Source organism: Stegostoma tigrinum, chromosome 12, assembly GCF_030684315.1.
Source record: "Stegostoma tigrinum isolate sSteTig4 chromosome 12, sSteTig4.hap1, whole genome shotgun sequence".
Taxonomy (NCBI): Eukaryota; Metazoa; Chordata; class Chondrichthyes; order Orectolobiformes; family Stegostomatidae; genus Stegostoma; species Stegostoma tigrinum.
Window position 1 is genome coordinate 81,694,721 of NC_081365.1, and position 24,462 is coordinate 81,719,182.

The window sequence follows — 24,462 nt, forward strand, 5'->3', positions numbered from 1 at the left end:
GTGACTGTGGAAACAGGATGCAGGGACTGTTAAATGGGCCGCAGTGACTGTTATTTGGGCCGCAGTGACTGAGTGAAATGGGCTGAAGTGACTGATGGAAATGGGATGCAGTGATTGAAGGAAATGGGTGCAGTGACCGATGCAACTGGGATGCAGTGACTGAGGGAAATGGGATGCAGTGACGCAGGGGACTGGGATGCAGTGCCTGAGTGAAATGGGATGCAATGACTGATGGAAATGGGCCGCACTGACTGAGTGAAATGGGATGCAGTGACTGATGGAAATTAGATGCAGTGTCTGTTTGAAATGGGATCCTGCGACTGAAGTTAATGGGATGCAGTGACTCTTAAATGGGATGCAGTGACTGAGTGAAATGGGATGCAGTGACCGAGTAAAGGAGATGCACTGACTGTGAGAAAAGGGGTGCTGTGACTGAGGGAAATGGGATCCAGTGACTGATGGAAATGGGATCCAGTGACTGATGGAAATGGGATCCAGTGACTGAGGGAAATGGGATGCAGTGTCTGAGTGAAATGGGATGCAGTGAATGAGTGAAATGCACTGCAGTTACTGAGTGAAATGGGATGCAGTGACTGAGGGGAATGGGATGCAGTGACTGAGGGAAATGGGTTGCAGTGACTGAGGGAAATGGGTTGCAGTGACTGAGGGAAATGGGTTGCAGTGTCTGAGTGAAATGGGCTGCAGTGTCTGAGTGAAATGGGCTGCAGAGTCTGAGTGAAATGGGATGCAGTGACTGTGTGAAATGGGATGCTGTGACTGTGAAATGGGATGCAGTGACTGAGTGAAATGGGTAGCAGTGGCTGAGTCAATTGGGATGCAGTGACTGAGTGAAATGGGATGCAGTGACTGATGGAAATGGGATGCAGTGGCTGAGTGAAATGGGATGCAGTGGCTGAGTGAAATGGGATGCAGTGGCTGAGTCAATTGGGATGCAGTGACTGAGGGGAATGGGATGCAGTGACTGAGGGAAATGGGTTGCAGTGGCTGAGTGAAATGGGTTGCTGTGTCTGAGCGTAATGGGATGCAGTGACTGATGGTGATGGGATGCAGTGACTGAGTGAAATGGGATGCAGTGACTGAGTGAACTGGGATGCAGTGACTGATGGAAATGGGATGCAGTGACTGATGGTAATGGGATGCAGTGACTGAGGGTAATGGGATGCAGTGACTGATGGTAATGGGATGCAGTGACCGATGTAAATGGGTGCCGTGACTGATGGAAATGGGATGCTTTGACTCAGGGAAAGGAGATACAGTGACTGTGGAAATGGGATGCAGTGACTGAGTGAAATGGGATGCAGTGACTGAGTGAAATGTGATGCAGTGACTCAGTGAAATGTGATGCAATGATTGAGGGAAAGCAGATTCAGTGACTGTGGGAATGGCATGTTGTGACTGAGGGGAATGGCATGCTGTGACTGAGGGGAATGGGATGCAGTGACTGATGGAAATGGGATGCAGTGACTGTGGGAAATGGGATTCAGTGACTGAGTGAATTGGGATGCAGTGACTGAGTGAAATGGGATGCAGTGACTGAGGGTAATTCGATGCAGCGACTGAGGGAAATGGGATTCAGTGACTGTGGGAAATGGGATTCAGTGACTGAGTGAAATGGGATGCAGTGACTGAGTGAAATGGGATGCAGTGACTGAGGGTAATTCGATGCAGCGACTGAGGGAAATGGGATGCAGTGACTGAGTGAACTGGGATTCAGTGACTGAGGGAAATGGGATGCAGTGACTGAGGGTAATGGGATGCAGTGAGTGAGGGTAATGGGATGCAGTGACTGATGGTAATGTGATGCAGTTGCTGCGTGAAATGGGATGCAGTGTCTGAGTGAAATGGGATGCTGTGACTGAGTGAAATGAGCTGCAGTGACTGAGTGAAATGAGCTGCTGTGACTGAGTGAAATGAGCTGCAGTGACTGAGTGAAATGAGCTGCAGTGACTGAGTGAAATGAGCTTCAGTGGCTGTGTGAAATGGGTTGCAGTGGCTGTGTGAACTGGGATGCAGCGACTGTGAACTGGGATGCAGTGTCTGTTCGAAATGGGATCCTGCGACTGAAGGCAATGGGATGCAGTGACTGAGGGAAATGGGATGCAGTGACTGTGGGAAATGGGATGCAGTGACTGAGTGAACTGGGATGCAGTGACTGAGGGAAAGGAGAGGCAGTGACTGTGGGAAATGGCATGCTGTGACTGAGGGAAATGGGATGCAATGACTGAGGGAAAGGAAATGCAGTGACTGTGGGAAATGGGACGCAGTGACTGAGTGAAATGGGACGCACTGACTGAGTGTAATGTGAAGCATTGAATTAGTGAAATGAGATGCATTGACTGTTTGAAATGGCATGCAGTGACTGTGTGAACTGGGATGTGGTGACTGTGTGAACTGGGATGTGGTGACTGTGTGAACTGGGATGCATTGGCTGAGTGAAATGGGATGCAGTGGCTGAATGAAATGGGATGCAGTGACTGAGTGAAATGGGATGCAGTGACTGCGTGAAATGTGATGCCGTGACTGCGTGAAATGTGATGCAGTGACTGCCTGAAATGTGATGCAGTGACTGCCTGAAATGGGATGCAGTGTCTGCGTGAAATGGGATGCAGTGACTGCATGAAATGGGATGCGGTGACTGAGGGAAAATGGGACACCGTGACTGAGTGAAATGGGATGCAGTAACAGTGTGGAATGCATTGCAGTGACTGATGGAAATTGAATGCAGTGACTGATGGAAATTGTTTGCAGTGACGGAGTGAAATCGGATGCAGTGACTGCGTGAAATGGGATGCAGTGACTGCGTGAAATGGGATGCAGTGACTGAGTGAAATTGGGTGCAGTGACTCTGTGAAATGGGATGCAGTGACTGAGGGAAAGGAGATGCAGTGACTGATGGAAATGGGATGCAGTGACTGATGGAAATGGGATGCAGTGACTGATGGAAATGGGATGCCGTGACTGATGGAAATGGGATGCCGTGACTGATGGAAATGGGATGCAGTGACTGAGTGAAATGGGATGCAGTGACAGATGGAAATTGAATGCAGTGAGAGAGTGAAATTGGATGCAATGACTGTGGGAAATGGGATGTAGTGACTGAGTGAAATTGGATGCCGTGACTGTGTGGAATTGGGTGTGGTGATTGATGGAAATACATTCACTGTCTCAGTTGAATAGGATTCACTGTCTCTGTTAAATGGGATGCAGTGACTGAGTGAAATGGGATGCAGTGACTGAGGGAAATGGGATGCAGTGACTGAGGGAAATGGGATGCCGTGACTGAGGGAAATGGGATGCCGTGACTGAGGGAAATGGGATGCCGTGACTGAGTGAAATGGGATGCAGTGACAGATGGAAATTGAATGCAGTGAGAGAGTGAAATTGGATGCAATGACTGTTGGAAATGGGATACAGTGACTGAGAGAAATGGGATGCAGTGACTGAGTGAAATGGGACGCAGTGACTGAGAGTAATGGGATGCAGTGACTGAGGGAAAGGAGATGCAGTGACTGAGGGTAAGGAGATGCAGTGTGTGTGGGAACTGGCATCGTGTGACTCGGTGTAATGGGATGCAGTGACTGAGGGGAATGGGATGCAGTGACTGAGGGGAATGGGATGCAGTGACTGAGGGAAAGGAGATGCAGTGACTGAGGGTAAGGAGATGCAGTGTGTGTGGGAACTGGCATCGTGTGACTCGGTGTAATGGGATGCAGTGTCTGAGGGGAATGGGATGCAGTGACTGAGGCGAATGGGATGCAGTGACTGAGGCGAATGGGATGCAGTGACTGAGGCGAATGGGATGCAGTGACTGAGGCGAATGGGGTGCAGTGACTGAGGGGAATGGGGTGCAGTGACTGTGGAAACAGGATGCAGGGACTGTTAAATGGGCCGCAGTGACTGTTATTTGGGCCGCAGTGACTGAGTGAAATGGGCTGAAGTGACTGATGGAAATGGGATGCAGTGATTGAAGGAAATGGGTGCAGTGACCGATGCAACTGGGATGCAGTGACTGATGAAATGGGATGCAGTGACGCAGGGGACTGGGATGCAGTGCCTGAGTGAAATGGGATGCAATGACTGATGGAAATGGGCCGCACTGACTGAGTGAAATGGGATGCAGTGACTGATGGAAATTAGATGCAGTGTCTGTTTGAAATGGGATCCTGCGACTGAAGTTAATGGGATGCAGTGACTCTTAAATGGGATGCAGTGACTGAGTGAAATGGGATGCAGTGACCGAGTAAAGGAGATGCACTGACTGTGAGAAAAGGGGTGCTGTGACTGAGGGAAATGGGATCCAGTGACTGATGGAAATGGGATCCAGTGACTGATGGAAATGGGATCCAGTGACTGAGGGAAATGGGATGCAGTGTCTGAGTGAAATGGGATGCAGTGAATGAGTGAAATGCACTGCAGTTACTGAGTGAAATGGAATGCAGTGACTGAGGGGAATGGGATGCAGTGACTGAGGGAAATGGGTTGCAGTGGCTGAGTGAAATGGGCTGCAGTGTCTGAGTGAAATGGGCTGCAGAGTCTGAGTGAAATGGGATGCAGTGACTGTGTGAAATGGGATGCTGTGACTGTGAAATGGGATGCAGTGACTGAGTGAAATGGGTAGCAGTGGCTGAGTCAATTGGGATGCAGTGACTGAGTGAAATGGGATGCAGTGACTGATGGAAATGGGATGCAGTGAGTGAGTGAAATGGGATGCAGTGGCTGAGTGAAATGGGATGCAGTGGCTGAGTCAATTGGGATGCAGTGACTGAGGGGAATGGGATGCAGTGACTGAGGGAAATGGGTTGCAGTGGCTGAGTGAAATGGGTTGCTGTGTCTGAGCGTAATGGGATGCAGTGACTGATGGTGATGGGATGCAGTGACTGAGTGAAATGGGATGCAGTGACTGAGTGAACTGGGATGCAGTGACTGATGGAAATGGGATGCAGTGACTGATGGTAATGGGATGCAGTGACTGAGGGTAATGGGATGCAGTGACTGATGGTAATGGGATGCAGTGACCGATGTAAATGGGTGCCGTGACTGATGGAAATGGGATGCTTTGACTCAGGGAAAGGAGATACAGTGACTGTGGAAATGGGATGCAGTGACTGAGTGAAATGGGATGCAGTGACTCAGTGAAATGTGATGCAATGATTGAGGGAAAGCAGATTCAGTGACTGTGGGAATGGCATGTTGTGACTGAGGGGAATGGCATGCTGTGACTGAGGGGAATGGGATGCAGTGACTGATGGAAATGGGATGCAGTGACTGTGGGAAATGGGATTCAGTGACTGAGTGAATTGGGATGCAGTGACTGAGTGAAATGGGATGCAGTGACTGAGGGTAATTCGATGCAGCGACTGAGGGAAATGGGATGCAGTGACTGTGGGAAATGGGATTCAGTGACTGAGTGAAATGGGATGCAGTGACTGAGTGAAATGGGATGCAGTGACTGAGGGTAATTCGATGCAGCGACTGAGGGTAATTCGATGCAGCGACTGAGGGAAATGGGATGCAGTGACTGAGTGAGCTGGGATTCAGTGACTGAGGGAAATGGGATGCAGTGACTGAGGGTAATGGGATGCAGTGAGTGAGGGTAATGGGATGCAGTGACTGATGGTAATGTGATGCAGTTGCTGCGTGAAATGGGATGCAGTGTCTGAGTGAAATGGGATGCTGTGACTGAGTGAAATGAGCTGCAGTGACTGAGTGAAATGAGCTGCAGTGACTGAGTGAAATGAGCTTCAGTGGCTGTGTGAAATGGGTTGCAGTGGCTGTGTGAACTGGGATGCAGCGACTGTGAACTGGGATGCAGTGTCTGTTTGAAATGGGATCCTGCGACTGAGGGCAATGGGATGCAGTGACTGTGGGAAATGGGATGCAGTGACTGTGGGAAATGGGATGCAGTGACTGAGTGAACTGGGATGCAGTGACTGATGGAAATGGGATGCAGTGACTGAGGGAAAGGAGAGGCAGTGACTGTGGGAAATGGCATGCTGTGACTGAGGGAAATGGGATGCAATGACTGAGGGAAAGGAAATGCAGTGACTGTGGGAAATGGGACGCAGTGACTGAGTGAAATGGGACGCACTGACTGAGTGTAATGTGAAGCATTGAATTAGTGAAATGAGATGCATTGACTGTTTGAAATGGCATGCAGTGACTGTGTGAACTGGGATGTGGTGACTGTGTGAACTGGGATGTGGTGACTGTGTGAACTGGGATGCATTGGCTGAGTGAAATGGGATGCAGTGGCTGAATGAAATGGGATGCAGTGACTGAGTGAAATGGGATGCCGTGACTGCGTGAATTGTGATGCCGTGTCTGCGTGAAATGTGATGCAGTGACTGCCTGAAATGTGATGCAGTGACTGCCTGAAATGGGATGCAGTGTCTGCGTGAAATGGGATGCAGTGACTGCATGAAATGGGATGCGGTGACTGAGGGATAATGGGACACCGTGACTGAGTGAAATGGGATGCAGTAACAGTGTGGAATGCATTGCAGTGACTGATGGAAATTGAATGCAGTGACTGATGGAAATTGTTTGCAGTGACTGCGTGAAATGGGATGCAGTGACTGCGTGAAATGGGATGCAGTGACTGAGAGTAATGGGATGCAGTGACTGAGGGAAAGGAGATGCAGTGACTGTGGGAAAAGTTTGCAGTGACTGAGTGAAATGGGAAGCTGTGAATGAGTGAAATGGGATTTTGTGACTGAGTTAAAGGAGATGCTGTGACTGAGGGAAATGGGATGCACTGTCTCAGTTCAATGAGATTCATTGTCTCAGTTAAATGGGATGCAGTGACTGAGTGAAATGCGATGCAGTGACTGTGGGAAATGGGTTGCAGTGACACTGGGAAAAGGGAGGCAGTGACTGAGGGAAATGGGATGCAGTCACTGAGTGAAATGGGATGCAGTGACTGAGTGAAAGGGGCTGCTGTGACTGAGGGAAATTGGATGCAATGACTGAGGGAAATGGGATGCAGTGATTGAGGGAAATGGGATGCAGTGATTGAGGGAAATGGGATGCTGTGACTGAGGTAAATGTGATGCAGTGACTGAGTGAATTGTGATGCAGTGACTGAGGGAAAGGAGATGCAGTGACTGAGTGAAATGGGAGGTAGTGACTGACTGAAATGGGAGGGAGTGACTGACTGAATTTGGGAGGCAGTGACTGAGTGAAGTGGGAGGCAGTGACTGAGTGAAATGGGAGGGAGTGCCTGAGTGAAATGGGATGCAGTGACTGAGGGTAATGGGACACAGTGACTGAGTGAAATAGGATATAGTGACCGCGTGTAATGTGATGCCGTGACTGTGGGGAATAGGGTGTGGTGACTGATGGAAAATGATTCACTGTCTCAGTTGAATCGGATTCACTGTCTCCTTGAAATGGGATGCAGTGACTGAGTGAAATGGGATGCAGTGACTGAGTGTAATGGGATGACGTGACTGAGGAATTTAGATCCAGTGACTATGGGAAATGGGATGCAGTGACTGAGTGAAATGTGATGCAGTGACTGAGGGTAATGGGATGCTCTGGCTGAGTGAAATGGGATGCAGTGACTGAGTGTAATGGGATGACGTGACTGAGGAATTTAGATCCAGTGACTATGGGAAATGGGATGCAGTGACTGAGTGAAATGGAGTGCAGAGACTGAATGACATGTGATGCACTGACTGCGTGAAATAGGATGTAGTGTCTGAGAGAAATGGGACGCAGTGACTGAGCGAAATTGGACGCAGTGACTGAGTGAAATGCGATGCAGTGACTGAGTGAAATGCGATGCAGTGACTGAGGGAAATGAGATGCAGTGACTGAGGGTAATGCGATGCACTGACTGAGTGAAATGGAATGCTCTGACTGAGTGAAATGTGATGCAGTGACTGAGGGTAATGGGATGCAGTGACTGAGGGTAATTGGATGCAGTGACTGAGGGTAATGGGATGCAGTGACTGATGGAAATGGGATGCGGTGACTGAGGGGAATAGGGTGCGGTGACTGAGCGAAATGGATGCACTGTCTCAGTTGAATAGGATTCACTGTCTCCGTTAAAGAGCATGCAGTGACTGAGTCAAATGGAATGCTGTGACTGAGTGAAATGGGATGCAATGACTGCGTGAATATGATGAAGTGGCTCAGTGAAATGGGATGCAGTGGCTGAGTGAAATGGGACGCAGTGGCTGAGTGAAATGGGAAGCAGTGGCTGAGTGAAATGGGAAGCAGTGGCTGAGTGAAATGGGAAGCAGTGGCTGAGTGAAATGGGAAGCAGTGGCTGAGTGAAATGGGATGCAGTGACTGAGGGAAATGGGATGCGCTGACTGAGTGAAATGGGATGCTGTGACTGAGGGAATGGAGACGCAGTGACTGTGGGAAATGGGTTGCAGTGACTGAGGAAAATGGGAGGCAGTGACTGTGGGAAATGGGTTGCAGTGACTGTGGGAAATGGGTTGCACTGAGTGAGGAAATGAGGTGCAGTGACTGAGGGAAAGGAGATGCAGTGACTGTGTGAAATGTGATGCTGTGACTGTGTGAAATGGGATGCAGTGACTGAGTGAAATGGGATGCAGTGACTGTGGGAAATGGGATGCAGTGAATCAGTGAAGTGAGATGCAGTGACTGATGCAAATGGGATGCAGTGTCTGATGCAAATGGGATGCAGTGACTGAGTGAAATGGGATGCAGTGACTGAGTGAAATGGGATTCAGTGACTGAGTGAAATGGGATGCAGTGACTGAGTGAAATGAGCTGCAATGACTGTGTGAAGTGGGATGCAGTGACTGATGGAGATTGAATGCAGTGTCTAATGCAAATGGGATGCAGTGACTGAGTGAAATGGGATGCACTGACTGAGGGAAATGGGATGCACTGACTGAGGGAAATGGGATGCACTGACTGAGGGAAATGGGATGCACTGACTGAGGGAAATGGGATGCAGTGACTGAGGGAAATGGGATGCAGTGACTTTTGGAAATGGGATGCAGTGAGTGATGGAAATGGGAGGCAGTGATTGAATGAAATGGGTGCAAGTGACCGTGGAGATGGGATGCAGTGACTTGGGGAAAGGAGATGCAGTGACTGTGGAAACGGGATGCAGTGACTGAGGGTAACGGGTTGCAGTGGCGAAGTGAAATGGGACGCCGTGTCTCTGTGAAATGTGATGCGGAGACTGTGGGGAAATGGATGCAGTGACTGAATGAAATGGGATGCAGTGACTGAGTGAAATGTGATGCGTTGACTGATGGAAAGGAGATGCCATCACTGTGGGAAATGGCATGCAGTGACTGAGTGAAATGGGAAGCTGTGAATGAGTGAAATGGGATGCCTTGACTGAGGGTAATTGGATGCCGTGACTGAGGGTAATGTGATGCAGTGACTGAGTGAAATGAGAAGCATTGAATGCACTGTCTGTGAGATACGGGAAACAGTGACTGATGGAAATGGGATGCAGTGACTGTGGTGAAGGGGTTGCAGCGACTGAGTGAAATGGGATGCAGTGACTGAGTGAAATGGGATGCAGTGACTGCGTGAAATGGGATGCAGTGACTGCGTGAAATGTGCTGCAGTGACAGAGTGAACTCTGATGCACTCACAGAGTGAAAGGGGATGCAGTGACAGAGTGAAATGGGATGCAGTGACGGATGCAAATGGGATGCAGTGACTGACGGAAATGGCATGCAGTGACTGATGGAAAGGAGATGCAGTGACTCTGTGAAATGGGATGCAGTGACTGAGTGAAATGGGATGCAGTGACTGAGTGAAATGGGATTGCCGTGACTGTGGAAAGGAGATGCAGTGACTGAGGAAATGGGACGCAGTGACTGATGGAAATGGGATGCCCTGACTGTGTGTAAAGTGAAGCATTGAGTGAAATGGGATGCAGTGGCTGTGTGAAATGGGATGCAGTGGCTGTGTGAACTGGGATGCAGTGGCTGTGTGAACTGGGATGCAGTGGCTGTGTGAACTGGGATGCAGTGACTGTGTGAATTGGGATGCAGTGACTGATGGAAATGGGATGCAGTGACTCAGGGAAATGGGATGCACTGTCTGATGGAAATGTGATGCAGTGACAGAGTGACATGAGCTGCAGTGACAGAGGTACTGGGAAGGAGTGACTGAGTCAATAGGGAAACACTGCCCGAGCGGGTTTGGTGTGCAGTGACTAAGGGAAATGGGATACAGTGCCTGAACGAAAAGGTACGCACTGACTGAGAGAAATGGGATGCAGTGACTGAGGGACATGAGATGCAGTGACTGAGGGACATGAGATGCAGTGACTGAGGGACATGGGATGCAGTGACTGGGGTAATGGGATGCACTGACTGAGTGAAATGGGATGCAGTGGCTGAGTGAAATGGGATGCAGTGGCTGAATGAAATGGGATGGAGAGACTGACTGAAATGGGATGGAGTGTCTGAGTGAAATGGGATGGAGTGTCTGAGTGAAATGGGATGGAGTGTCTGAGTGAAATGGGATGCAGTGTCTGAGTGAAATGGGATGCAGTGACTGAGTGAAATGGGATGCAGTGACTGAGTGAAATGGGATTCAGTGACTGAGTGAAATGGGATGCAGTGACTGAGTGAAATGAGCTGCAATGACTGTGTGAAGTGGGATGCAGTGACTGATGGAGATTGAATGCAGTGTCTAATGCAAATGGGATGCAGTGACTGAGTGAAATGGGATGCACTGACTGAGGGAAATGGGATGCACTGACTGAGGGAAATGGGATGCACTGACTGAGGGAAATGGGATGCACTGACTGAGGGAAATGGGATGCACTGACTGAGGGAAATGGGATGCAGTGACTGAGGGAAATGGGATGCAGTTACTGAGGGAAATAGGATGCAGTGACTTTTGGAAATGGGATGCAGTGAGTGATGGAAATGGGAGGCAGTGATTGAATGAAATGGGTGCAAGTGACCGTGGAGATGGGATGCAGTGACTTGGGGAAAGGAGATGCAGTGACTGTGGAAACGGGATGCAGTGACTGAGGGTAACGGGTTGCAGTGGCGAAGTGAAATGGGACGCCGTGTCTCTGTGAAATGTGATGCGGAGACTGTGGGGAAATGGATGCAGTGACTGAATGAAATGGGATGCAGTGACTGAGTGAAATGTGATGCGTTGACTGATGGAAAGGAGATGCCATCACTGTGGGAAATGGCATGCAGTGACTGAGTGAAATGGGAAGCTGTGAATGAGTGAAATGGGATGCCTTGACTGAGGGTAATTGGATGCCGTGACTGAGGGTAATGTGATGCAGTGACTGAGTGAAATGAGAAGCATTGAATGCACTGTCTGTGAGATACGGGAAACAGTGACTGATGGAAATGGGATGCAGTGACTGTGGTGAAGGGGTTGCAGCGACTGAGTGAAATGGGATGCAGTGACTGAGTGAAATGGGATGCAGTGACTGAGTGAAATGGGATGCAGTGACTGCGTGAAATGGGATGCAGTGACTGCGTGAAATGTGCTGCAGTGACAGAGTGAACTCTGATGCACTCACAGAGTGAAAGGGGATGCAGTGACAGAGTGAAATGGGATGCAGTGACGGATGCAAATGGGATGCAGTGACTGACGGAAATGGCATGCAGTGACTGATGGAAAGGAGATGCAGTGACTCTGTGAAATGGGATGCAGTGACTGAGTGAAATGGGATGCAGTGACTGAGTGAAATGGGATTGCCGTGACTGTGGAAAGGAGATGCAGTGACTGAGGAAATGGGACGCAGTGACTGAGTGAAATGGGATGCCCTGACTGTGTGTAAAGTGAAGCATTGAGTGAAATGGGATGCAGTGACCGAGTGAAATGGGATGCAGTGACCGAGTGAAATGGGGTGCAGTGACTGAGTGAAATGGGGTGCAGTGACTGAGTGAAACGGGGTGCAGTGACTGAGTGAAACGGGGTGCGGTGACTGAGTGAAATGGGATGCGTTGACTGAGTGAAATGGGATGCGTTGACTGAGTGAAATGGGATGCGGTGGCTGAGGGAAATGGGATGCGGTGGCTGAGGGAAATGGGATGTAGTGACTGAGAGTAATGGGACGCAGTGACTGAGGGAAATGGGACGCAGTGACTGAGAGAAATGGGACGCAGTGACTGGGGGAAATGGGACGCAGTGGCTGAGTGAAATGGGACGCAGTGGCTGAGTGAAATGGGATGCAGTGACTGAGGGCAATGGGATGCAGTGATTGAGGGAAATGGGATCAAGTGACTGAGTGAAATGGGATGCGGTGACTGAGGGAAATGGAATGTGGTGACTGTGGGGAATAAGGTGCGGTGACTGACGGAAACGGATGCACTCTCTCAGCTGAATAGTACTCACTGTCTCCGTTAAATGGGATGCAGTGACTGAGGGAAATGGGATGCAGTGACTGACTGAAATGGGGATGCAATGACTGAGTGAAATGTGGATGCGGTGACTGAGGGAAATGAGTTGCGGTGACTGAGGAAAATGAGATGCAGTGACTGAGGGAAAGGAGATGCAGTGACTGTGGGAAATGGAATGCTGTGACTGAGGGTCATGGGATGCACCGTCTCAGTTCAATGAGTTTCACTGTCTCAGTTAAATGGGATGCAGTGACTGAGTGAAATGGGATGCTGTGACTGAGGGAAAGGAGATGCAGGGACTGTGGGAAATCGATTGCAGTGACTGTGGGAAATCGATTGCAGTGACTGAGGGAAGTGGGAGGCAGTGACTGAGTGAAATGGGATGCTGTGACTGAGGGTAATGTGATGCAGTGACTGAGGGTAATGGGATGCAGTGACTGAGTGAAATGGCAGGCAGTGACTGAGTGAAATGGCAGGCAGTGACTGAGTGAAATGGGATGCAGTGACTGAGTGAAATGGCAGGCAGTGACTGAGTGAAATGGCAGGCAGTGACTGAGTGAAATGGGATGCAGTGACTGAGTGAAATGGGAGGCAGTGGCTGAGTGAAATGGGAGGCAGTGGCTGAGTGAAATGGGACGCAGTCACTGAGTGAAATGGGATGCAGTGATGCACGGTAATGGGATGCAGTGAGTGAGTGAAATGGGAAGCAGTGACCGAGGGAAATGGAATGCGGTGACTGTGGGGAATAGGGTGCGGTGACTGACGGAAACGGATGCACTGTCTCAGCTGAATCGTGTTCACTGTCTTTGTTAAATGGGCTGCAGTGACTGAGGGAAAGGACATGCAGTGTATGTGGGAAATTGGATGCAGTGACTGAGGAAAATGGGAGGGAGTGACTGACTGACTGAAATGGGAGGGAGTGACTGACTGACTGGAATGGGAGGGAGTGACTGAGTGAAATGGGAGGCAGTGACTGAGTGAATTGTGATGCTGTGACTGAGGGTAATGAAATGCAGTGACTGAGTGAAATGCGATGCAGTTAATGGAAAAAGGAGATGCAGTGACTGAGTTAAGTGGGAGGGAGTGACTGAGTGAAGTGGGAGGCAGTGACTGAGTGAAATGGGAAGCAGTGACTGAGTGAAATGGGACGCAGTGACTGAGTGAAATGGGAAGCAGTGACTGAGTGAAATGGGAAGCAGTGACTGAGTGAAATGGGACGCAGTGACTGAGTGAAATGGGAAGCAGTGACTGAGTGAAATGGGAAGCAGTGACTGAGTGAACTGGGAAGCAGTGACTGAGGGAAATGGGAAGCAGTGACTGAGTGAAATGGGAAGCAGTGGCAAAGTGAAATGGGATGCAGTGGCTGAGTGAAACGGGATGCAGTGACTGAGGAAAATGAGATGCAGTGACTGAGGGAAAAGAGATGCAGTGACTGAGGGTAATGGGATGCACCGTCTCAGTTCAATGAGATTCACTGTCTCAGTTAAATGGGACGCAGTGACTGAGTGAAATGTGATGCCGTGACTGTGGGGAATAGGGTGCGGTGACTGATGGAAATGGATTCACAGTCTCACTTGGATACCAAGTGAGACAGTGAATCCATTTCCATCAGTCACAGGATTCACTGTCTCTGTTAAATGGGATGCAGTGACTGAGTGAAATGGGAGGGAGTGACTGAGGGAAATGGGATGCAGTGACTGAGGGAAATGCGATGCAGTGCCTGAGCGAAATGCGATGCGGTGACTGAGGGAAATGAGATGCGGTGACTGAGGGAAATGAGATGCAGTGACTGAGGGAAATGAGATGCAGTGACTGGGGTAATGGGATGCAGTGGCTGAGTGAAATGGGATGCAGTGGCTGAGTGAAATGGGATGCAGTGGCTGAGTGAATTGGGATGCAGTGACTGAGGGAAAGGAGATGCAGTGGCTGAGTGAAATGGGGATGCAGTGACTGAGGGAAATGAGATGCAGTGACTGAGTGACATAGGATGCAGTGACTGAGGAAAGGAGATGCAGTGACTATGGGATGCAGTGACTGAGTGAAATGGGAGGGAGTGACTGAGTGAAATGGGAGTGAGTGACTGAGTGAAATGGGAGGCAGTGACTGAGGAAATTGCAGGCAGTGACTGAGTGAAATGGGATGCCGTGACTGAGTGAAATGGGACGCAGTGACTGAGTGAAATGGGACGCAGTGACTGAGGGTAATGGGACGCACTGACGGAGTGAAATGGGATGCAGTGACTGAGGGAAATAGGATGCAGTGACTGAGGGAAATGCGATGCAGTGCCTGAGCGAAATGCGATGCGGTGAGTGAGGGAAAGGAGATGCAGTGAATGTGGAAAATGGGAGGCGGTGACTGAGGAAATGGGTTGCAGTACCTGACGGAAATTGAATGCAGCGTCAGTGAGAAACGGGATGCAGTGACTGAGTGAAATGGGATGCAGTGACTGAGGGAAAGGAGATGCAGTGACTGTGGGAAATGGGTTGCAGTGACTGAGTGAAATGGGGTGCAGTGACTGAGTGAAATGGGGTGCAGTGACTGAGTGAAATAGGTTGCAGTGACTGAGTGTAATGGGATGCAGTGACTGAGTGTAATTTGATGCCGTGACTGTGGGGAATAGGGTGCGGTGACTGATGGAAATGGATTCACTGTCGCAGTTGAATAGGATTCACTGTCTCCATGAAATGGGATGCAGTGACTGAGTGAAATGGGATGCAGAGACTGACTGAAATGGGAGGGAGTGACTGACTGAAATGGGAGGGAGTGACTGACTGAAATCCGATGTAGTGACTGAGTGAAATGGGATGCAGTGTCTGAGTGAAATGGGATGCAGTGACTGCGTGAAATGGGATGCAGTGACTGCGTGAAATGGGATGCAGTGACTGAGTGAAATGGGATGCAGTGACTGAGTGCAATGTGATGCCGTGACTGTGGGGAATAGGGTGTGGTGACTGATGGAAGTGGATTCCCTGCCTGACTTGGACAGGTGTCACTGTCTCCTGCTCAGAGGGACTGGCCCCCGCAGCCCTGACCCGCTCAGAGGGTCTGGCCCCCGCCGCCCTGACCCGCTCAGAGGGACTGGCCCCCGCAGCCCTGACCCGCTCAGAGGGACTGGCCCCCGCAGCCCAAACCCGCTCAGAGGGACTGGCCCCCGCAGCCAGATCCGCTCAGAGGGACTAGACCCGCAGCCCTGACCCACTCACTGCGACTTGCCCCCTGCAGTCCTGACCCGCTCACTGCGACTTGCCTCCCGCAGTCCTGACCCGCTCACTGCGACATTGCCCCCCGCACCCCAGACACGCTCACTGCGACTTGCCCCCCGCAGCCCTGACCCGCTCAGAGGGCCTGCCCCCGCAGCCCTGACTCGCTCACTGCGACTTGCCCCCCGCAGCCCTGACCCGCTGACAGGGACTTGCCCCTCCAGCCCTGTCCCGCTCACTTCGACTTGCACCCCGCAGCCCTGACCCGCTCAGTGCGACACTGCACCCCGCAGCCCGGACCCGCTCACTGTGACTTGCCCACCGCAGTCCTGTCCCGCTGACAGGGACTTGCCCCTGCAGCCCTGACCCGCTCACTGTGACACTGCCCCCCGCAGCCCTGAACCGCTCGCTGCGACTTGCCCCCCGCAGCCCTGACCCGCTCACTGCGACTTGCCCTCCGCAGACCTGACCCGCTCACTGCGACCTGCCGCCCGCAGCCCTGAACCGCTCAGGGGGCCCAGCCCTCCGCAGCAATGACCCGCTCACTGCGACTGGCCCCCCGCAGACCTGACCCGCTCACTGCCACTTGCCCCCCGCAGTCCTCACCCGCTCAGGGGGACCGGCCCCCCGCAGCCCTGACCCGCTCACGGGGACTTGCCCCCGCAGCCCTGACCCGCTGACTGCGACCTGCCCCCCTGCAGTCCTGTCCCGCTGACAGGGACCTGTCCCCCTGCAGCCCTGACCCGCTGACTGCGACCTGCCCCCCTGCAGTTGTGTACCGCTGACAGGGACCTGTCCCCCTTGCAGTCCTGTCCCGCTCACAGGGACATGCCCCCGCAGCCCTGACCCGCTCACAGGGACTGGCCCCGCAGCCCTTACCCGCTCACAGGGACTGGCCCCCCGCAACCCTGACCCGCTCACTGCGACATTGCTCCCCGCACCCAAGACCCGCTCACTGCGACTTGCCCCCCGCAGACCTGACCAGCTCAGAGGGCCTGCCCCCGCAGCCCTGACCCGCTCACTGCGACTGGCCCCCCGCAGCCTTGATTCGCTCACTGCGACTTGCCACCCCCAGCCCTGACCTGCTCACTGCGTCTTGCCCCCCGCAGCCCTGACTCGCTGACAGGGACTTGCCCCCGCAGCCCTGACCCGCTCACTGCGACTGGCCCCCCGCAGCCCTGACCAGCTCACTGCGACTTGCCCCCCGCAGCCCTGACCCGCTCACTGCGACCTGCCCCCCGCAGTCCTGACCCGCTGACAGGGACTTGCCCCTGCAGCCCTGACCCGCTCACTGTGACACTGCCCCCCGCAGCCCTGACCCGCTCACTGCGACCTGCCGCCCGCAGCCCTGACCCGCTCAGGGGGCCCAGCCCTCCGCAGCAATGACCCGCTCACTGCGACTGGCCCCCCGCAGACCTGACCCGCTCACTGCCACTTGCCCCCCGCAGTCCTCACCCGCTCAGGGGGACCGGCCCCCCGCAGCCCTGACCCGCTCACTGCGACCTGCCGCCCGCAGCCCTGACCCGCTCAGGGGGCCCAGCCCTCCGCAGCAATGACCCGCTCACTGCGACTGGCCCCCCGCAGACCTGACCCGCTCACTGCCACTTGCCCCCCGCAGTCCTCACCCGCTCAGGGGGACCGGCCCCCCGCAGCCCTGACCCGCTCACGGGGACTTGCCCCTGCAGCCCTGACCCGCTGACTGCGACCTGCCCCCCTGCAATCCTGTCCCGCTGACAGGGACCTGTCCCCCTGCAGCCCTGACCCGCTGACTGCGACCTGCCCCCCTGCAGTCGTGTACCGCTGACAGGGACCTGTCCCCCTGCAGTCCTGTCCCGCTGACAGGGCCATGCCCCCGCACCCCTCACTCGCTGACATGGACTGGTCCCCGCAGCCCTTACCCGCTCACAGGTACTGGCCGCCCCGCAGCCCTGACCCGCTCACTGCGACACTCTCCCCAGCAACCCTGACCCGCTCAGAGGGACTCTCCCGCCGCAGCCCTGACCCGCTCAAAGGGACTGGCCCGCCGCAGCCCTGACCCGCTCACAGGGACTGGCCGCCGCAGTCCTGACTCGCTCACAGGGACTGGCCCCCCGCAGCCCTGACCCGCTCACTGCGACACTGCCCCCCGCAACCCTGACCCGCTCACTTCGACTTGCCCCCCGCAGCCCTGACCCGCTCAGAGGGCCTCTCCCGCCGCAGCCCTGACCCGCGCACTGCTACTGGCCCCCCGCAGCCCTGTCCCGCTCACGGGGACTGGCTCCCCCGCACCCCTGACCCGCGGACAGCGATTTGCCACCACAGCCCTGACCCGCTCACAGCGATTTGCCACCGCAGCCCTGACCCGCTCACAGGGACTGGCCCCCGCAGCGCTGACCCCCTGACAGCTATTTGCCACCGCAGCCCTCACCCGCTCACAGGGACTATCCCCCGCAGCCCTGACCCGCTCACGGGGACCGGCCCCCGCAGCCCTGTCCCGCTCACGGGGACCGGCCCCCGCAGCCATGACCCGCTCACGGGGACCGGCCCCCGCAGCCCTGACCCGCTCACGGGGACCGTCCCCCGCAGCCCTGTCCCGCTCACGGGGACCGGCTCCCCCGCACCCCTGACCCGCGGACAGCGATTTGCCACTGCAGCCCTGACCCGCTCACAGGGACTGGCCCCCGCAGCCCTGACCCCCTGACAGCTATTTGCCACCGCAGCCCTCACCCGCTCACAGGGACTATCCCCCGCAGCCCTGACCCGCTCACAGGGACTGGCCCCCGCACCCGTGTCCTGCTGACAGCGATATGCCACCATAGCCCTGTTCCGCTCACGGGGACCGGCTCCCCCGCACCCCTGACCCGCCGTCAGCTATTTGCCACCGCAGCCCTGAACCGCTCACAGGGTCTTGCCCCCACACCTGGACCCCCTGACCCGCTGACAGGGACTGTCCCCCGCAGCCCTGTCCCTCTGACAGCTATTTGACACCGCAGCCCTTACCCGCTCACAGCTATTTCACACGCAACCCTGTCTCACTCAAAGGCACCGGCCCCCGCAGCCCTCAGCCGGTCACGGGGGCCGGCCCCCGCAGCCCTCAGCCGGTCACGGGGACCGGCCCCCGCAGCCCTCAGCCGGTCACGGGGACTGGCCCCCGCAGCCCTCAGCCGGTCACGGCGACCGTCTCCCCCGCAGCCCTGTCCCGCTTACGGGGACCGGCCCCCGCAGCCCTGTCCCGCTAACGGGGACCGTCCCCCGCAGCCCTGACCCGCTCACGGGGACTCTCCCCCTGCAGCCCTGACGCGCTCACAGCGACTTGCCCCCGCTGTCTCGACCCGCTCACAGCGACTTGCCTCCTCTGTCCTGACCCGCTCACAGCGACTTGCCTCCTCTGTCCTGACCTGCTCACAGCGTCTTGCCCCCTCGGTCCTGACCTGCTGACAGCGACTGGCCCCTGCAGACCTGACCCACTCTCAAACACCCCACCCTCCTCCTCCTCCTTCTCCCCCGCGACCCTCTTCCTGCATCCGCCCACACCCCCCCCACACTCCTCTTCATTTCCCCCCCAACATCCTCCTCCTTCCACCCCCGCACCCTCCTCGTCCTTCCACCCCCCCACCCTCCTCCTCCTTCCACCCCCCAACCTCCTCTTCCTTTCCCCACCACCCTCCTCCACAACCTCCTTTGCCCCCACCCTCCATCTCCCCCCTCACCACCCTCCTCCTCCTTCCCCCCCAACCCTCCTCTTCCTCCCCCCAACCCTCCTCCTTCTTCCACCCCCGACTCCCCTCCTCCTCTTTCCACCCCCCCACCCTCCTCCTCCTTCCAGCCCCTAGCCTCCTCCTCCTTCCAGCCCCTACCCTCCTCCTCCTTCCACCCCCCACCCTCCTCCTCCTTCCACCCCCCACCCTCCTCCTCCTTTCCCCCACCCTTCTCCTCCTTTCCTCCCACCCTCCTCTTCCTTTCCCCCCCAACCCCCCTTTCCCCGACCCTCCTCCTCCTTCCACCCCCTATCCTCCTCCTCCTTCCACCCCCTATCCTCCTCCTCCATCCACCCCTATCCTCCTCCTCCTCCATCCACCCCCTACCCTCCTCCTTCCACCCCCCACCCCCCTCCTCCTCATTCCCCCAACCCCCCTCCTCCTCCTTTCCGCACCAACCCCCCTCCTTCCCCCCCTACCACCCTCCTCCTTATTCCCCCCCACCCTCCTCCTTATTCCCCCCCACCCTCCTCCTTCCCCCCCAATCCTCCTCTTGCTCCTCCTTTGTTATCACGGAGCAGGAGGAGGGTGGGGTGGAAGGAGGAGGAGTGGGCTGGGGGGCAATGGAGGAGTTGAGGAGGAGGAGGAGGAGAGATATGGGGAACTGCAGATGCTGGAGAATCCACGTGAACAAAGTGTGGTGCTGGATGAACACAGCAGGCCAAGCAGCATCTCAGGAGCAAAAAGCTGACGTTTCGGGCCTGGACCCTTCTTCAGAGACGGGGATGGGGAGAGGGAACTGGAATAAATAGGGAGAGAGGGAGAGGCGGACCGAAGAAGGAGAGAAAACAAAATAGGTATTGAGGAGAGTACAGGTGAGGTCGGGTGAGGATAGGTCAGTCCAGGGAAGATGGATAGGTCAAGGAGGCAGGATGAGGTAGAGGTAGGAAATGGAGGTGTGGCTTGAGGTGGGACAGAGGGATGGGTGAGAGGAAGAAGAGGTTTGGGATGCAGTGGGGGGAGGGGAGGAGCTGAGCTGGTTTTGGGATGCAGTGGGGGGAGGGGAGGAGCTGAGCTGGTTTTGGGATGCAGTGGGGGAAGGGGAGATTTTGAAGCTTGTTTTCTCTCCATCTTCGGTCCGCCTCCCCCTCTCTCCCTATTTATTCCAGTTCCCCCACCCCATCCCCGTCTGTGATAGAGGGTCTGGGCCCGAAACGTCAGCTTTTGTGCTCCTGAGATGCTGCTTGGCCTGTTGTGTTCATCCAGCTCCACACTTTGTTAAACTGGATTCTCCAGCATCTGCAGTTCCCATTATCTCTCTCCCCCCCCTCCTCCCCCCGACCACCCTCCTCCTCCCGACCACCCTCCTCCTCACCCTCTCCCTCTCCCTCCTCCTCCTCCTCCTCCTCCTCCTCCTCCTCCTCCTCCTCCTCCTTGACTCCTCCACTCCCCCCACCCTCCTCGTCCTCCTCCTCCTCCTCCTCCACTCCACCCACCCTCCTCCTCCTCCACTGCACCCACCCTCCTCCTCCTCCTCCTCCACTCCCCCCATCCTCCTCCTCCTCCTCCTCCACTCCACCCACCCTCCTCCTCCTCTGCCTCCTCCCCCCACCCTCCTCCTCCTCCTTCTCCACTCCACCCACCCTCCTCCTTCCCCCCCAACCCCTCCTCCTTTGACCATACCCTTCCTCCTACTCCTTGTTTCCCCCACCCTCCTGCTCCACCTCCTATTCCCCCCACCCTCCGCCACCCCGTCCTCCTCACAGCCACTTGCCCCTTCCGTCCTCACCCGCACACAGCCACTTGCCCCTTCCGTCCTCACCCGTGCACAGCCACTTGCCCCTGCAGTACTTAGCAACTGACAGCAACTTGCCTCCTCTGTCATTACCCATTCCCAGCTGTCCTGACCCCCTCAGCCTCTTGCCCCTGCAGTCTTCACCCCCACGATTCATTTGCGCCGGCATAATGCTCTGACCAAGAAAGAATTGAAGGTGAGTTTGTAGTTTGGAAGATCGCAGCAATTTATGCATCAACTTCTTCATCGATAATGTTCCATTGCTTTCAAACTGCATTTTCCTCTCTGCAAGATAATAACTGTTAGAACAAGCAACAGCATCGGTAGATGGTCTATGGGGAATGCAATGTTACAAAACCCGATCCATTCAACAACATATTTCAGATAAGTCAACAAATTAAATATTCCAGCACAGGATAAAACAAGGAAGATGAGAGTGAGGAGGCAACAGCTCTGATGACAAAAGAACAGAAATTTACCTTTATCCATTTGAGCAAAAAAGCAGGCACACAAAGAAATAATCATCCAAGAATGCACATGTGCAACGGAGGCTACAGGGGGACTAAGAATGCCGAATTGTTGTCATGCGTATTGCTGAAAGGATGATTGAAACAGAATCTGTGGTAAATTTGTTGAAATACAGATGATGCATCTCAGGATGTTGGAGGAAGAACAATTATGGACTGAGGCAAATTGTATTGCCCTTTTCAGGAGTTATTAGGTTCATAATGAATTGAAAGACTTCCTTCTGTGCTGAAAGCTTTAGTTTAGTTGCAGCTGAATCACAATTTCTGTTCCTGGTAGTATTTAGCAAACTGTTAAAAGTGAATGTCACTGCACAGAATTCCAAATATGACTCCAATCAGTAGAGAAAATATCCAAGGGGATATGTATCCTCTCATGTTGAACAGCGCAGCTACAGATACAATGGAGGCACTGATGATAATCTTCCAAGAATCCTTAGATTGTGGAAAATTCTCAGAGGATTGAAAGATTGTGAACATAACACTATTATTACAAAGATACTTGGACAAAGTAGTGAGCATGTATTGCCAATTTAGGTCAACCTGGGTAGATGTTCATGCCTGCAATGAAAGATGAAATAACAGGGTACTTAGTGTGCTATAACATCCTACAGAGTTAACATCCTTTTATAAAGGGGAAATAATACTTGACAAACTTGCTACAGTGCTTTGAGAAGGAAACAAACATTACTGATGAAGGACCACCAGTTGATGTCGTACATTGAGATTTCAAAAAAGCATTTGATAAGGTGCAGCTCATAAGGTGTCTCAAAAGAAAAGAGCCCATGTGTTCAAGGGTAGTATGTTCGGATAGACAGAGGACTGCATCGTAAATAGAAGTAGAGACGTAGCAGCAGGATGGTAACTTACAAGTCATGTACGGCCACAGAGCGAATGCTGCGGAGGCCGAACACCTCATGTTGACTGGGTTGATTTGAGAAATGGCAGAGGGGATTGCTATGCTTATGAAAGTTGGGCAGGCAGGGACGACATTCATTGGCGTTTATAAGATTGAAAAAAATCTTATTTTTTCAACATGTAAGATTCTTAAGAGGCTTGATAGTGTATATCCGTAGAGATTACTCTCATTTGTGAAAGATTTTACGACCAGAGGCCACATTTTCAAATTGGTTGCCCATGAATTCAGGGAAGAATTACTTCTTTCAGGTTGTAGCAATTTATTGAACACTTTAGCCAAGAAGATTTTAGAGGTAATGCCTTTAATCATATGCTAGGCTGTAACGGCCAGGTTAATTTTTAAATCAAGAAACAATGATAATGAGAAAAGGGTCTCGGCCTGAAACATCAGCTTTTGTGCTCCTGAGATGCTGCTTGGCCTGCTGTGTTCATCCAGCTCCACACTTTGTTATCTTGGATTCTGAAGCATCTGCAGTTCCCATTATCTCCGATACAAATGGACAGAGATGCCAGGGTTGGCTTGTCAGTAAGAAATGAGGTCGCTCTTGTGCTTGTTTATGAATGACTTGGAGGAAAGAGGTGCATGTGCTGTGGCTAAATTTGTAGATGACTGAAAAAATATTTAGAAAGACAAGGCATGGCACAGAAACAGAGATTTACCAGGATGTTACTTGGATCGGAATGTATTAGCTATTCGGAGGGTTTGGTGGAAATGCTGTGTCATGATAAATGTAATGAGATCAACCATGATCTCACCGAATGATGGAGGAATATTCAATGGGCCAAATGACTTTTTTTGTGAGCCTTCTTGTTTGACAATGCATTCATGAAGGTGTTTTTTTTCTCTCTCTTGGATAAGATGTGAAAATGAAATGTATACGAGATAATGGGAACTGCAGATGCTGGAGAATCCAAGACAACAAAATGTGAGGCTGGATGAACACAGCAGGCCAAGCAGCATCTCAGGAGCACAAAAGTGCTCCTGAGATGCTGCTTGGCCTGCTGTGTTCATCCAGCCTCACATTTTGTTGTCATGAAATGTATACACTTCCTTTTCATCTGGGAATAAATAATTGTTCTGAACGATTTCCATTGACTAATAGCAATTTGACAAGCTTCGCAATGTAAAGAGATTTTTAGCTTTTTAATTGTAAAGGTATTCTTTGGAATTAATTTGGCATATATTATTTGCATCTCAGGAAGTATGTTCATCACTGCATCTCAAAAAGTGCTCTGGTGTATGACAGCAGCTTTTTAAAGATCACTTCAATGGTTGTGATTTTGAGTTGCCATAACACACATTAAATTACACTGTTGGCCAATCTGTCCATGATTATTTCATTATCTTATGCTTCAAACAGACAAGGAAATATTGGTGATGCAATGAAGTGTTTGACTCTCAAATATAATTGCTGTTATAGTTTCCACTTGGAAGAAAGATTCACATCAAATTGACTGGTCAAGGAAATGGGACACTGACTGTGAGTACTTTGAATGTTCGAGTTATTCCTAAAATGAAAGTTATGACCTTGATGATTTCTCTTTCATGCAGATATGAAGAGACTCTTTTAAAATATCCTCTAGGTTAGTGGTTCAGGCATAAAAGTGTAATATGTATATTTATGTATATACATGTACATGCGTAATCTGAAAAGAAAATGACTATAAAACACTTGTTGCATGGTGAGAATGAGTTATCCAGATGGTAAGACCTGCCAATGTTGGTGTCTGAGATAACACATTGTGGAGCTGGAGGAACACAGCAGGGCAGGCAGCATCAGAGGCTCAAGAAAGTTGAGGTTTTGGGTCAGGACCCTTCCTGAGAAATGGAGGGTGGAAGGGAGCTCAGAAACAACTAGTGTGGTGGGGGAGGAGGTGCTGGGGAAGGTAGGTGGGATGGTAATAAGTGAGTACTATCCAGATTGGAACAGATTTTCCCCAGGGGGTATTGAGTACGAATTCCAAATCACTCTCAAAATCTTAGTGACTGTTAACATTGATGTT

General features: G+C 52.7%; 1 long non-coding RNA gene across 1 annotated transcript in view; it reads left to right on the top strand.

Annotated features, from left to right (window-relative positions):
• Positions 1–23,989, top strand: part of LOC132210427 (uncharacterized) — a 162,067-nt gene extending 138,078 nt beyond the window's left edge. The window contains exon 4 of the long non-coding RNA XR_009446532.1: positions 23,880–23,989. This is a non-coding gene — a long non-coding RNA (uncharacterized LOC132210427). The remainder of the gene's footprint in view (positions 1–23,879) is intronic.
• Positions 23,990–24,462: the final 473 nt, after the last annotated feature.